General features: G+C 48.9%; 1 pseudogene; it reads right to left on the reverse strand.

Annotated features, from left to right (window-relative positions):
• Window positions 1-4813: 4813 nt before the first annotated feature.
• Window positions 4814-5687, reverse strand: LOC146808821 (exosome complex component CSL4 pseudogene; annotated as a pseudogene).
• Window positions 5688-12763: the final 7076 nt, after the last annotated feature.

A 12763-nucleotide genomic window follows, 5' to 3' on the forward strand; every position in this document is an offset into this window, starting at 1 on the left:
GGCTCCCTTGCACCACAGTGTAAGGGTACCGGCGTTGCGGGGAATGATTGTTTGTTTACCTTCCTGCACATAAACAATCATTCACAGTGTTTTGCTCTGTCTATGTGTGCTGCAGAATGGTAATACCTGCTCTTGCATGGCATTAGTTTCTGATGCGGCCTCAGATTCACACCTCCTTGTAAATCTGGGGCAGCATCGAAAAGCCACGGGTGTTGCAGTGGAACACCCATTGCATTCGCCTTTCACGCAGATACCTGCATGAAAGGATACCATATTTACAAAGCAGCATTAAATCACAAAAAATGTCTTAATGCCACATTGTAAACATTGAGCAGGGCATTGCACCACAGGAAAATCGTTAAACGTGACGTTCCTGTGGTGCAATGCCCTTGTAAATATGCCCCCAGGTTCAGTTTACCAGGGATATAGACAGATGTCAGAACAAATGCCTTTGTTTTTCTTCACTAGGGTAGTAATTTGGTAATTGAATAGTTCAATGTCTGACACCGCAACATGCATCACTCGAGAAGATTTTGCATAAAAAGAAGAACAGGACATATATTTCCAAACATATGAAACAATATCTTGAACTACATATATAGTAAACTGCACACTCTACGACACTTGCTGCTGTTTGCTTTTGCCTACGCACCCTTCTTTATTTCTTCTTTTTCCCCTCCCATTTTCCTGGTGCGCTCACCTGCGTTTTTATTCTATCTCCTTTTTCAGAATTAGTTGATAATAAAAGTTGTACATATAAGATGATATATGGTATCGGCTGTGCTATAAACTACCAATGTCCTCCCCCAGGGCAGATGCATCATCATCTGATGCAGCACAATACAGCAAGAAAACCTGCTGAGCTGCCTCACATGGAGAGGGCAGGAATGCGCCATATTTGTAAAGTTATGGCGCATTACTGCTCTCTCACTGCGCTGGTGCACTGAGTGATGCCTAGCTCCAACTTAACCCGCCTTGCGCCATGGTGCAAGAGTGTCTGCGTTGCACGCAGAATTGTTTTTGTGCAGGAAAGCACCCCCTTCCTGCAGAAAAGCAATCCTTAGAGACGTTTTCATCTTTGTAAATGTGCTGCAGACACTTAGAAAGAAGAAACAACAAGGAGAAATGAAAATATTTTATCCCCATTTTGTGTCTCTTTTATGTGCGATTTTTTACGCATTCCCAGGTTTACCAGTCTTGGTAAATCTGAGAAAGCGCCAAAATACATTGGTGGATGTGTGGGAACACCCACGCTCCATCCATAGAACGCCTTCTTGGTGCAGAGTAACGCACGGCAGCGACTTCCACTGCCTTGCGTTACTCTGGATTTACTAAGCCATAGGGGCCACGCGAGGTGGCGCTGCGTGGCTTGGTAATTCTGACCTTAGGATTGCGTTACCCTTGCTTCACCTTGCGTGATCCTATGATAAAACTGGCACCTGAGGGGTTTCCAACCCGTAGTATTTCTCTGTGATGCATTGCTGCAATGTACATACTGTATATCATTTTGATTTGTGCCTCATATTTATACATTTGTACATTTATGTGGAACTTCTGTTCCTTTTTAAAAATATAAACACAAAATTAAATAAATCAGTGTGTGATTTCAGAAAAAGTTAATGTAAAAAAACATCAGGTTAAGAAGCTTTCAATGGCTTCCATCCCCTTTATCTGAAATGTGAAATGTTTGAGTTAGTTTTCCTCTCTCCACTGACACTAAAGGGTCTTCAACCTCTCAGGGAGGTGAACACACTGGAGCCCCAAATACAACAAGTGAATTCCCTCAACCAATACTACTGTTTTTTGACTTACCATTGACTGGAAGCAATATTTGAATTTAGATATTACAATTGTTTTCTCATTTGCGAGTTGTTATAAATGTACAAATGAAGATTGTAAATTCCACTTTCCGAAGTTAGAGTTTTTAGAAGAGGTCTCGCGAGCAGGGTGAATAGAGCCCCCTACATTGCATGTGGCAAAGGCCATCAGGAGGCTTTGGGGGCTATGTGGAGAATGCTGCATCTGTCCCCATAGGCTTTAAAACAGAAGTACACACGACAAGCCAGGGAGGAACTCTGACATGTACAGATCATGGGTAGTGTACTTAAAAACAATAATTCACTGCTTCCGGTGATAGCCTATCGACCTGTCAAATATAGCATTAGTCACATGATAACAGGGCTATTCTTGGCCCATTTTAAAATGATCGTATTAGGTTAGAACCTGCTCAACAGAGCTCAGGCTTAGCAAAGAATAGAATAGAGACACTCAAAAATGTAAACATTCTTTGACTACATCATCTTCATTTAGTTATTTTCACACATTCAATAATGACGTCTTGAAAGCCCGCATCATGTAAATTACAATGAAAACTGAAAAAGTTGTATTTCAATGTATAAATCTCAGTTCAAGTAAAGCAGCGCCTTACTTCTGGCTAGATACTTGCAATTCATGACCAAAATGCCCCAGGGCCTGAGCAACAACACTGGCCACCGCAGAGGTTTCCATTCAGAACTAGCATCAAACACTTCCTGCGACTCACATGTGAGCAGCTTAGAAATGTTGTAGAACTGATTTTGGAATCAAACAAAGACTTTGGAAAACTTTAGACAGACACAGGAAGGTAAAGGAAAAGATTGGGGGGCAATGTCAATATTCCTGGGGGTCTCAATCCTATACTCAGAAGCCATAGCAGACCAGATTTGTAAACAGTCAACCATTTAGCAGGCCTTCAATAGAATGCGCTACCCCATTCAACTCAGGCAAATTTTAGTTTCTCTCCATCTGCCTCAGTTCTGCTGCCTGACACACTTCAGAGGACTGAGAGATGGGCTACAGTACACACCAGTAGTTAGCACCATATTAAATAAATGGACACTTTCTACAGTAGGATTTTGGGTAATTTCCATTTTGAGCCCCTTCCAGGACAATATGCCAAAACACTTCCCTCTAGAGGCTGAAAGTATAAGCTGACGGCAGACGGGAAACCTCGGGATTGCGCTTCAGGTCCACCTCATATCCATTCATGACTCCCTGGACACATGGCTTTTTCAACACATGCGACCAATGGCTAAGACACGCCTTTAGAGGAGGGATTCAATTATGGGTGCATCCCTGCATCCTTCTCCCCTCCTCTTTGCTGCACTCATGAATTATAGCACCACAGCCTGATTACATTCCTGTCCCTTGATGGAGCCGGTAGTACAACATTTTGTATGCCCCTCTATTTAGCATAAATACTAATTATATAACCTATTAACAGTAATATTATTAACAGGTGATGGATGAATAAATAATCAATATTACTAATATTCGAATTACACGTGGGATTTGCAATTTGCATGGCTAAATAACAATTATTGCTAAAATCTGTAGGCATACTAACAATAGTATATGTAGTAAATAGAATACTGCATGATATATGTGGCTTTTGTAAGGTTTTATAATGTTGCTCGAGAGGAGGACCAAAAGGTGAATATTATTGCTTTCCTTTATTCTTGGACATAAAATGCCATGAAATAGCTGGCACCAATAAGGAGTCCGAATGTGTCAAAACTCGTTACTTTCAGCGCGAAAGTGTAAGAAGCAAAACCACTCATTGGCCAAGAGCCGCCGCCAATCACAAACGTCTATCTCTGAACAAAGTTTGGAGCATAAATCATTGAGTCCGGACCGGTGACGAAACCGCATAACTGGCCAATTCATGAATCCCCGACATTCTGTACTGACAGGAGCCGCGGACGAGAGAGGAAACTCCCCGACGTGTGAACTCATTGGACCAACAAAACCTCCAATAGCAAGACTACTATCATCCGTACTTCCTGAAACGCCTGCGATGTTGACCAAAGATTGGACAAGCCCCTTGCGCCGCCGGTGCGTCACTGGACAAAAATACCATTGGCGTCAGCTCAGCTTCCTGTGACTCTGGGTAAAATCACTTATTTCCCCGCCCCCCTACCTCCTCCCCCCCACCAAAAAGGACGGTGTCCTGTGACGTCACTGGTGCCTCTGTAAAGCGCTCTGATGCCTTCGGGTCGAGTTCGCGCTATATAAAACTGCACAAATGAAGGAACCGGAAAGCTTGTGCGTTCATGGCCAGAAAGTAAAGTGCCAAACTCTTCTGCTCATTGGACCAGGGCAACGTCCAATGTCTGTCCTCTATATCTTCCATCCCACGTTCAACACAGCCATGAAGAGGACCAGAGAGGACACCGTTGCACACTCGTTCTCATTGGTTGGCATCCTCTAGTCATTATTCATGGTTCCTACCGAAAGGGCTACCTATATTGTTAAAAGGCTGTTTAGGTTTCGCCTGCACAGCGCGTGCATCGAACGTTTGAGGGGTGCAGAAGTGGTATAAACATCCATTCCGCTTCGGGTGCCATGGAGAGGCCTGTCTCAACTCTCTGGAGGAGGTGAGGTGGATTTCTGGTGACATCCCACAGGACGAGTGCTGGGTGATTAATTGTACAATAGGACCTGTCTTCCTCCCCACACAAGGCTGAGTCACCCGGGTACCACATCTGGAGGTGACCATGTACAGGTGTCCCTTCAAAGGTTTCGGCATTAGAATTTAGACGCCTGCTGTTTGGGGTCCCCAAAGGGAAACTAATCCGAGTGTGAATTTGTGAATCGCACCTCTGGACGCGAGGAGGGGAAACTATTATTTTCGTTTAATGACTCATGATCTTTAAATACAAACATTATACTTTATTTGCATTAAGAAAGCCTACAAAAATAAACAGCATTACTCATTATGTGCCGAATCGGACACTATCAAACAATTTCCCGAGCAGTATAACCCCTATAGGCACCGAGGAACAAAGAATTTTGAGAAACAATGTTTTGTTGGGCATGAATCTGCTGATATGCAATCTCTTCCATCAACCAATGTACCTTTTGCCATGGACACGACATTGTGCAGCAAGACTGTACATGTCATAGAACAGATTTTATTTATGCCAGGAGAGTTGCCAACAGTGCGCGGTGTGCAGGATAGCTCCACGATGCGTGGGAAAGAACACTTCTGAGATGTTCAAGTTGACTACGTCTGTAGAAACTCTGGCTGCACCCGGGCCACTTTCCTGAACTCCTTCATGTGCGTCTGCGGGCACTGCATCTCACACCAGCTGATGGGCACCATCTGCACCCCTGCTTCACTGTGGGCAACCACCACGCCCAGCTCGTTCTCAGCGGTTGTCAACAAATAGTTAGACTGTGCATCACCAAGAGAAATGACTTTTGCCAGGACGATGTCACCAGGTCGGAAACTCTTGTACACTTCAACCATGTCTTTTTCAGTTGCTCGAATGTCTTCCTTTCGTATTGTTCCTCTGAATGTATTCTTCAATGGAGTAGATGCAATGTAGAGGATCTGAACTTTGGCAAAGCGTGAATTAATGCTGCACACCTTACAAGTGACAGTTGCACCCACATCAGGTAGGAGCTGTGACTGCGCATCTCTCACCACAGAAACTGTAGGCAACATTCCATTATCACTTTTCTTCATCACATACCCTGAGAGGGAGGCATAAATATACCCATGTCTGCTGTATGTCCCACTGCCTGGGTAAAAGTCTTCAAGACTGCACGACCGTTCTCCAGGTATACAGTACCGTGCAGGAGCCATGTCCACAAGCCGCTCTGTTGGTCCCAAACACTCTAGCGCACCAACACATGCTCTAACGAGCGTGGGCTTTACATTGACTCTTTTGCCGCACACCAGTTACCAGCCTAAACGCACTTACCAGGGCTCTCTACCAGCGGACAGCGGACAGGGTGCCAGCGCTGTGTGTCTCCCCCGCCGCCCAACAAACACCGCGGGCCGCAGTTGGGGGAGACTACAGCTCCCGTGATCCTCAGCAGCCCACCTCATTTCCGGCCAATCAGCGCGCCCGGAGGCGCTTGATAAACGGCGGCTTCCTCCGCGTCGCGGGACGCGCGCGGGCGTTGCCGGGCTGAGCCCGGGCAGAGGGCGGGCCGTCTGTGGCCGTCCGGGGCCAGAGGAGGCCGGGTCGGGCCATCCCTCCTTGTTGTGTTACCCAGACTTGCTGCCAAAGTAGCCTAGACTTTTGGGACTAAAGCTATTGACATCTTATCGCTCCACACACACTGGCTGAAGGCAGCAGACGGTAAAGACTCACCCCCCTCCTAATATTATTGTGAGTTGCACTGTATAACTTGTCCACTCTGTTTAGCAACCCTATTTTACTTCTTTAAAATGGAAACACGTAAAAGTACAGTGGGCACTTTAGACGCCTATCTACTGAGAGCAGAATCCTTAATCATTCAGGAAATCCAAACTACTGAAAGGAGACTTTCATTAGAACCCTCTATAAGATCAATCAGAACTTCTGACATTCCTAGCCTACCTTCACCGACTAAATCACCCACCAGGATAACGGCCACCGATCTTTTGGTTCACCCCCCTTCAATCTCACCGGGCCAAAAAGGAACATTGTAGAAAATCACCCCTCCACAACCAAAAGGTCCCCTTACACGAGGGAAAGCTAAAACCAAACTGAGTACCGGGAGGGGGGCATATAGAAAAGGTCAATCTTCCACAACGGGGAAGACTACAACCCATCTAGTTACTTGTGACATAGGTACACAAACTGAGGAAAAAAACCTACCTCCCTATGTTCAATTAGATACCCTTGGAGAAACGATTAAGCTGACAGTACAAAACAGTACAAAGGCAATTCAATCAGCAGTAAGCCATGACATAGAAGAAAAACTGGGTGAAATGATTTCCTTACTCTCCTCGGTTTTTGAAGATAAATTCGTTCAACTTACAAAATTGCTACTTGATGGCATAACACGATTAAATCCTCCTAACACGCCGCCTGTAACTAGTCAATCCAATCTCCAACAAGAACGGAAAACACCTTCCTTAATAGAACACTCTAATAATTCCACTACAAACATTTCTACTACTGTCCCAACAATAAGACCGTTGAACAACCGGGGCATAAAGGGAGCTTCTAGACTAAACACAGCAGCGGAACCACCTGCGAGATCTCTTGCAAGCCCAAATTATTACAAAAGGGCAGGCCTCACAACCCTTCAAATTCCAAACAAAGACAGCTTAAATTTACCACCAGCCGCTCGGCCATATGTCCTGGTCCTAACAAACGTTCCGCCCCTACAAAAAGATTCTATAGAAACATGGGTTTCACTAAGGAATAAGGTTACTAACTGGCTCACTAAAAACACCTACTTTCACCCAAGGCACATAAACCAGATCCTGATGGTGAGAAGAGTGGGCTGGATTGGGGACTCTAAAAAAAAAAGTCCCGGAGACTGTATAGTCATAAACTTTAAGTCTCCAGGCCTAGTCCGCTCCCTTCTCAGGATCAACAGGGGAATAATACACGAAACCACAAACATCAATCTGCTATCACTCGACTTTTTCTATTGTAGTGAGCATACAAACGCTCATAGAGGGAACGGGTGCATCCTTACCCAAAACAGATTTGAACAACTTACTACACTAGAGGAGGTGGATTGACAGCCAACACCATTGGATAACCCCGTCCCTCCAATCGTTACCCTGCCTCCTTCCACATCAATCGGATATCTTGACTCACATCCCGATAAAGGCAAGATTTTGGTCCCTCCTCTTTTCACTTACTGTTAGACCTGGCACCATTGGCGTGGGTCACCCTTCCATTTTTTGTCTGTGCCTCAATGTGTTTTTGTGTTGGTGTTAGCTGCTCAGGGCACTGTGCCACTGCCATCCAGTGCCACAGTGCAAGTGCTCCCTATGTTAAAATGTATTATGTGAATTGACTTCCACGTTTGGTTTATTTGGTTTACTATCAGTCCCTAGTAGAGTGCACCAGGGGTGCCAAGGGCTTGTATATCCAAATGCTGCTAGTGGGCTTGCAGCACTGGTTGTGCCACCCACCGAAGCAGCGGGGTAAAATGTGTCTAGGGTCTGCCACTGCAGAACCTGCGCGCGGTCTGGTACCGTCGCGCTGACTGAGCAAGTGTCCCCACTTGCCAGTCCCTAAACCTTCCCTTAACTACATGTTAGTCACCCCTCTGGTAGGCCCAAGCGCAGGGTGCATTGTAGGTCTAAGGTAGGACATGCCCTGATGTGTGTGGCATGTCTTAATAGTGAATAACCGCCCTTTTCGTTTTTCACTATTGAAGGCTACCTGCTCTCCATAGGCCAGAATGGGCTGCTGGGATCGCTACACGCTGTGACCCCAGTGGACTCAGAGAGCATGGTAGAAAGTCGTGTTTAGTATGCCTGAACTCGGGGTAATAAAGTACATCTTTTAGTAAAGGTTATTTTAATATCCTGGGTTTGCAAATGCTACTTTTAGAAAGTTAGCCTTTGCGTGCCTAACCATCTCAGTCCGCCTCTGCTGTGTGTGTGTGTTCTGCCTAGCAACAGTACAGGAGCAGGGCTGGGGGATTCCAGGAGACAGGTTGGCTGCCAGGTGGTGGGTAGAGAGATTACACCAGGATGGGTGGGAGGAGTGCACCCTGACTCTTGAATAGACCTGTGCTCTGCCACCACAAAGCCGGCGCCGCCCCCTGTGGAGCGGCTGATGTCTCTGCCCTGCTGCTGAAAGGAACAAGCCGAGTCACCACAACAGAGTGCTCCAAAACTGGACTGAGCCAGGCCCAGGCCCCCTGGCGCTAAAGAACAAAAGAATCCCTGTATAAAGGTAGGAGCCTGGCTCCTAAGAAATCAGATCCAGATTGAACCACGAAGGAACTCTGCCCGACTAGAAGGACCTGGAAGAAGCTGAAGGAGGAGTAACTTTCCCTGACCTGAGGGACTGGCCTGCAGTAGGTGCCTTGCTGAGGAAGGAGAGGAAAAAGACTGAAAGAGACTTTTGCACTTTGTTCTTCAACTATCTCCAAGGGCTTGGAAGAAGAGCTTGCCCCCTGAACTGAACCCCAGGACCAGTGGGTTCACCGTGTCTCCGCTCGTCTGAGAATTCGAGCCGTGTGCTTTCTCCCGCCGGAGTGCCCTGCGCACCTTCGCATCCCTCCTAGGGCCGTGACACCCAGAAGCCTGGCCGCCTCCACTCGCCGAGAGCCCCGCTCTACCTGAGTCGCTCTGGACCCATCGAGTCTGGCCGTCCCGCTTCCCTGTCACCTGCCTGCTACTGGAGCGCGCTTGGTGCCCTCTCGCCCTCCCGCCGGATTTCTAGTGGGGAAGTGAAATCCAGCCTTGGACGGCCGCCCGTACGTCGTAACGTATCCGGCCGCCCCGCTTCACCTCCCAGCCTGAGTCTGACCGTGCCGCCCTCCGCAGTGACCTACCGCACAGTCCGTGTCGGAGGCCCTGGGCCGCACCTGTCTACCGAGAGCCGCCCGCTGAAGTCTTGATCCGGAAGACCCACGAGGTGCAGAACCTGCATCTCCCCTGAAGACTCGTCCAAGCACATCGCACGTTCCCAGGTACAGTGAACTCTCTATCGGACTCGGGGTCCGCAACGTTCTGATTTCCCCGTATCACTGTGTCCCGGGTACGCTGCGCATCACCGTGACTGGACCGACTCAACCGAGCCCTGTGAAGCGCTCGTGATCGAATAAGTTACCAAAGACAAGAACAGTGCCTAATTATCATCTTGTGGCTTCCATTTCGCAACCGTTATTGATGGTCTTGTACATGCCTGCGTAACAAAGAATCTTTTATATAAAGCATCCGTATTTTTGATACAACTTACGCCTGGTGTCCGTTTGTAGGGGATCGTTGTGATTTACTGTGTGCTATCATAAATGCTTAACTGACTAGCGCCCTGAAGTTTAGACCTGACTGCTCGCGCCACACTACCTATAGGGTGAGCAGGGGTTGTTCTGAAGGGGTAATCCCCTCGCCCTGAATAGAAGAAGGGACCGCTGCTTGTCACAAGTACCTACCTGTGCCAACCAGAGGTTCCCCATTCTAACATTGGTGGCAGCGGTGGAATTTCGAATTTGCATTTATGATTTACATACAGTGAATTATTGATCACCACGTAGAGCAGACCGATAACGCAGCCACAGATTGATTGACAGTTGTTGCTCAAGAAGAATCTCCCCCTTAAGAAACCATGCCTAGCTCAGTCAACGGAGGCGGAGCGTCCTCTGTATTCTCTGGAGTGGATGACATCGATTGGGAGCCCGAGGCACTGAGGAAGTGCACAAACGATGTCCTGAAGGGATATCTCTCCAAGTACAGAATCAAGCAAAGTGGACTAAGCAACAAGGATCAGTACGTGACAGCGCTGAGAGCCTGGCACGAATCCAAGTTCCCAGAGAATGCACGGGAGGTGATACCCCCCGAAGGTGTTTTTGAGCCTAGCAGAGGCCTGTCGCCAGAGGAGTTGGCCGACAGGAGTGCCGCCCGAGCACACGAGGTGGAGATGGCAAAACTGCAAATGGAGAGAGAAAGGCAGAAACTGGCCATGGAGCATGAGGTAAAAATGAGGGAGTTGGATCTCAAGGCCAGGAGTTTAGACAACTCACCCTCTGGTGGCAGCAATTCAACAGAGTCAAGGGTGCACATTCCTAAAGATGTAGTCAAAGAATATTATAAGCAGGATGATATTGGGCAGTGGTTTAGGGCCTATGAAGTAGCCATGTCCTCCCACCGGGTCCCTGAGAAGGATTGGGGAGCGGGGTTGTGGGGAAGGTTCCTAAGTGAGGGGCGGGACACACTGCTGGATCTCCCCTCGGAGGTCAAGACATCCTATCCACACATGAAGGAGGCTCTTATGACAAGGTATGGGTTAACTCCTGAATTGTACAGACAGAGATTTAGGGATTGCACCAAGAAACCTGGTACCACTTATGTAGAATATGTGACTTTTTTTTGCAGAGCGCTGGATGGTTGGGTGAAGGGTAGCAAAGTGGATGATTACCAAGGGCTGTTTGATTTAATTGCATGGGAGCACTTGTCGGATAATTGTTTTCCTGAGCTACGCCAACACCTGATCGATAGCAAGCTGTCCAACCCGAGGAAGCTTGCTGAGGAGGCGGACCGCTGGGTCAGCACCAGGGTCCACAAGGGTCCCGTGGGAGGCCCCGCCAAAGGTGTTCAGGGTCCCCAGCAGAAGAGTGGGGGGGACAAGGGTAAACAGAGGGAGTTCTACAAAGGGCCCCAAAGTAATTCCCAAGGGAACCAAGGGAAAGGTTCTCAGCCACCCCCACCCCCGAAGCAGACCGGGGCCCCGACAGGTAACCCTGTTCAAAGAGGGCCCCTCAGATGTTACAGGTGTAACAACCTGGGGCACATTTCCGTGGATCCCAAGTGCCCCCTGTATGGTAAACCAGCACCCTCTGGTGCTCCACCCCCCAAGCAGGTGAATAGTGTAGCCTTGGGGAGGGAGATAGATGTCCACGGGGCGGGGGATCCCGTGCAGATGACCCTAGTCTCATTAGGAGACAGTGAGATGGTCGCTGAGGCCCAGCTGCCCCCCAATACTCAAAAGTATGGGCAGTGGGTGACCATAAATGGCAAGAGGGTGGGGGCTCTTAGAGATACAGGAGCCAGTGTGACTGCTGTCAAGCAACACCTGGTGTCTCAAGAGCAGGTTGTCCCGCACGCCTTCTGCCGTGTTGTCAACGCCGACAACACAGAGAGTCAGTGTCCAATGGCTCAGGTTCCCTTTGAGTGGGGGGGGTCTCTGGTACTCTGCAAGTGGCTGTGAGAGAGGCCATGCCTGTTGATTGTCTCCTAGGTAACGATTTGGAGAGCTCCCCTTGGGAGAAGGTGGAGAAGACAACTCACCTGCGGATGGTGGGCTTGCCTGATTGGGCGTGCGTGACCACCCGGTCGATGGCAGCCAGTAGGGGTGTTGAAGGAACCCTGGAGCCTGAGGGAGAGGCCCAGGAACCGGCCTTAGAGAGAGGGCGAGGGAGGCACGGGAATCCGGCTCCTGAAGTTCCCACGGCCCAGGAGGAAGCAGACCTTGAGGGGGATGCCCTGGAGCCTACCGGGGAACAGATAGCCGAACTGGGGGACCTGCCTGAGCTGACCCATTGGCAGCAAGAAGGAGGACCCACCAGGGAGGAATTCTGCAGGGAGCAGAAGGAGTGCCCCTCTCTAGAGGGTATGCGGCAGCAGGCTGCAGCCCAGGCCAATGGTGATCAGTCCGGAACTCACTTGATCTACTGGGAGAACGACCTCCTATACTCCGAGCCTAAGGTTGCTGAACCTGGGTCAGCCCGTGCGCTGGTGGTACCCCAGAAGTTCAGAGCCTTCCTACTGGGGCTGGCTCACGACGTACCGTTAGCAGGACATTTGGGGCAGGACAAGACCTTTGAAAGGCTTGTCACCCACTTCTATTGGCCCCAAATGCGCAGGAGTTCTGACACTCACTGCAGGACATGCCAGACTTGCCAGGCAAGTGGCAAGAGTGGAAGGAAGCTGAAAGCTCCACTCCAACCTTTCCCTGTGGTCAGTACCCCATTCCAGCGGGTGGGGATTGACATTGTGGGGCCCCTGGACCCCAAGACAGCCATGGGCAACAGGTTTATCCTGGTCTTGGTGGACCATGCCACCCGGTACCCTGAAGCCATCCCTCTGAGGACAGTGACGGCCCCCGTGGTGGGACGGGCACTGATGGGAATTTTCTCACGAGTAGGATTCCCTCTAGAGGTGGTGTCTGACAGGGGGACCAACTTCATATCGAAATATATGAAGTCCCTTTGGCAAGAGTGTGGTGTAACCTACAAGTTCACCACACCTTACCATCCCCAAGGAAACGGGTTGGTTGAGCGCTTCAACCGGACCCTGAAGGGCATGATTATGGGT

The sequence above is a fragment of the Triturus cristatus genome, chromosome 7 (assembly GCF_964204655.1).
Source record: "Triturus cristatus chromosome 7, aTriCri1.1, whole genome shotgun sequence".
NCBI classification, from domain to species: domain Eukaryota; kingdom Metazoa; phylum Chordata; class Amphibia; order Caudata; family Salamandridae; genus Triturus; species Triturus cristatus.